The sequence below is a fragment of the Aplysia californica genome, unplaced genomic scaffold, assembly GCF_000002075.1.
Source record: "Aplysia californica isolate F4 #8 unplaced genomic scaffold, AplCal3.0 scaffold00499, whole genome shotgun sequence".
NCBI classification, from domain to species: domain Eukaryota; kingdom Metazoa; phylum Mollusca; class Gastropoda; order Aplysiida; family Aplysiidae; genus Aplysia; species Aplysia californica.
Genome location: NW_004797769.1, coordinates 407,758 through 410,636, shown reverse-complemented (window position 1 = coordinate 410,636; position 2,879 = coordinate 407,758). Strand labels below are relative to the sequence as shown.

The 2,879-nt window shown below is 43.4% G+C and overlaps 1 protein-coding gene across 1 annotated transcript in view; it reads right to left on the bottom strand.

The window, feature by feature from the left end:
- LOC101859123 (cAMP-specific 3',5'-cyclic phosphodiesterase 4D) overlaps positions 1-2,879 on the bottom strand; it is a gene marked incomplete in the record, with an annotated part of 28,054 nt that overhangs the window by 13,080 nt on the left and 12,095 nt on the right.

The following is a 2,879-nucleotide window of genomic DNA, read 5'->3' as shown; positions in this document are numbered from 1 at the left end:
GGGGGGGGGCAGCTTCCCACAGCCACACATAGAGCCTCGATTGTGGTCGGTTTACGTCGCTCGCCTTAGTGAAGAAAAATCTCCCATGTCGGTTTGTTTACAGGCTAAAAGTCACATGCATAATGCTGTATTACTAGATAGAGAGACCCGGATCTTGAAGAACGCCATTAAATTAAAGCCAGGGATTATTATTGTTGATATCCATCCCCACCTCCACCCCGACCCAGCGCTTCCCGTTCTTGCTACACAACCCCTTTATTGACACTGAGGTCACTTTCGCTGAATATGTTTGTAAACAACGTAACCATAACAACCATGCTGTGATGAGAATTAGATATCTACGAGCAGTCAAAATGGAACATTTGTTTTGGGCTGCTGGCACAAGAGACAAGTCTTCTTTTTCGCAGTCACGTCATTTCCGTCTCACGAATTCCTTTGTCTGCACATCAAATATCAAGGTGAAAACAAACAATCTGATCAAAGGCGGGGCACCGAGAGAAGAACAAAACGAAACAAAACAAAGCAACAATAGCAGCAACAACAACGAAAGACGAAACAACAAACAGAAATAACAATTTTGTTATGGAACTCTTTCAACTGACACGCCAGACTGTCAAGAAAGGGGAGACAACAACAACAACGCTCGTGTGAGCCCGGACACGTTCTCATCTGCCGGAAGTAAGAAGAGGGCGGGGATCGCCGGCTGATAAGCCGTCCTCCCGCCATCTTGTTTACGAGCTGCCGCGGCACCCGCCCACATCGTCAAAAATGTCCCACAGAGAGCACAAGATGCTCATTAGCCGTTGATAATAGAATGGGGATACGGGGATTTAACAATGCCCCGCAGCGCTCGGATTTGTAGGCCGTGAACTCTTGTGACCAAGAACGAGGGGTAGAAACTGGCTAAAAATGGTGCTGCATGATCACAGCGAATGCGATGTGAGATAGCATTATTAAGGCATTGTGCCACCATACGAAGCTTAAGACATAATTTCTATTCCCTAACGAATTAGTTAACGTAAAAGTATTGACTGTATTTCGCAGAAACCGAGAACTCATAGAAATGTACATGTATACTCTCTCTCTCTCTCTCTCTCTCTCTCTCTCTCTCTCTCTCTCTCTCTCTCCAAACTCCAAATCCCTTCTTTCTCTCTCCCCCATTTTCTCTTTCTTGACAGCTGGCCAAGCTCCTTCCTTGCTAGTTCTTTCTCATGTCACGCTCACAAATTTTACCATCCCCCTCTTTAGAAAAAGAAGTACGAATTGCGAATCAGTAAAAAGACGAGGAAGAGCAGGGGGAGAAAAGACGTCTTGTGATTTACGCGGACATCCAATGAGGCAGCACCACGGGTGCCCAGATAGCGCGGCTCTCGTATTACTCTTGCCCAGATAGGGCCTTATGGGAAGACAACTGTTACTTGCGTCAGTCAGTGATAGGGTAGCGAATTCCCTCACGTTCATCCCGGATTTTGCACGTAGTAGCCTATGGCTTCTTTCAGTGAACGAAGGGAAGGTCGAGAGTTGGAATGTCAGGATTTCTCGGAATGAAAATTTTGATCTGATGATGATTCATAGATAAATATACACTATCATATCATGGCATTTGGCACTCTATAAGTGCTGCGCCTTTCAGTCACGAAGCCGACCCCGGAAAACAAACTAGGTATATTTTACGAACAAACAAGCAAAACTTCGAGTGAACATCCCCGATACAATTTCAGACAACAATCCAACAGATAAAAATCGAAAGGCTAAGGCAAAATTTTAAAAAATCTATTCCGAGAAAACACACATAAAATATTATAAACTTTAGCATGAAAGGTCAAACTAATTTACAATTTAAACTAATTTACAATTTGTCTATGACAAATTTCCTTGGAGGCAGACCACGAAAACAGAAACCGAAAGAGGGCGGGGAGCAGCCCTACATGTCCCGAGAATCATTAATTGCAAAGGATTCCTCTAACATTGTTAGGGAGGAAGATCAAAATTGTCTGGGCAGCCGACAACATTTCTACGGCGTCCCTGGTAACAGGGGACCTAACTAAAAGTGCATACATCCGCCGCTTGGGGGAGATAATGAGCTGCCAGAGAAACAGACAAAAAAACCCACAAAAAAACAACAACAAAAACACAAAAACAAACCCTCATCGACTCGGAGCTAAAACAACCTGTCTACAGCTATGACATGGTCAAGATGGAATCTTTTGGACGCTGGAGCAGAGGTATTAAAACAAAAGAGCAAACTTGATCGAATTAATATAGAAATCACGAGTCTCTGTTCTGACTTCATCTAGATCTAGTGCTTCTGCGAAATGACAAGACACGATTAAAAGAAATTCGAGGGGGCATCGCTAGTGTGTCATGATCTCAAATACTAACATCTAATTTTCTGTCCCAATTTCTTCATCTAATTAACAAAATCGTTATAGTTTCATATCAAAATTCGGAAATGCGTCTCCACCCCACCCCCCGCCCGAATTAAGAAAGATAAAAAAAATACTCCAATTCTTGAAAGAGTTTAAGTGAAGAGATACGATCGCATTTGAAGAGTTTCTTTGATTCAGCAAGCTCCGCAATTTCCATAATGTAGAGGACACAGGAAGGAATACGGCAGCAGCTCCAAAAATATATTATAAAAAAAAAGAAAAAAAAGAGGCCAATCCCCTTGTCTTCCTGTAGACTTCAATTACCGGGCCGTTTTCGCATAAACTTATTACTTGAGGGAGAAATTGAAGGGAGAGAGCATTATGCTTGGACGCTTACTTCCTTGTGTGTGTGCAAACTCTTGATCCACTCTCCAGCATGCTGCGCTGGCCCGCACGCGCGTGTGTTTGTAAGTGTGTGTATGGTTGTGTGTGTGTGTGTGTGTGTGTGTG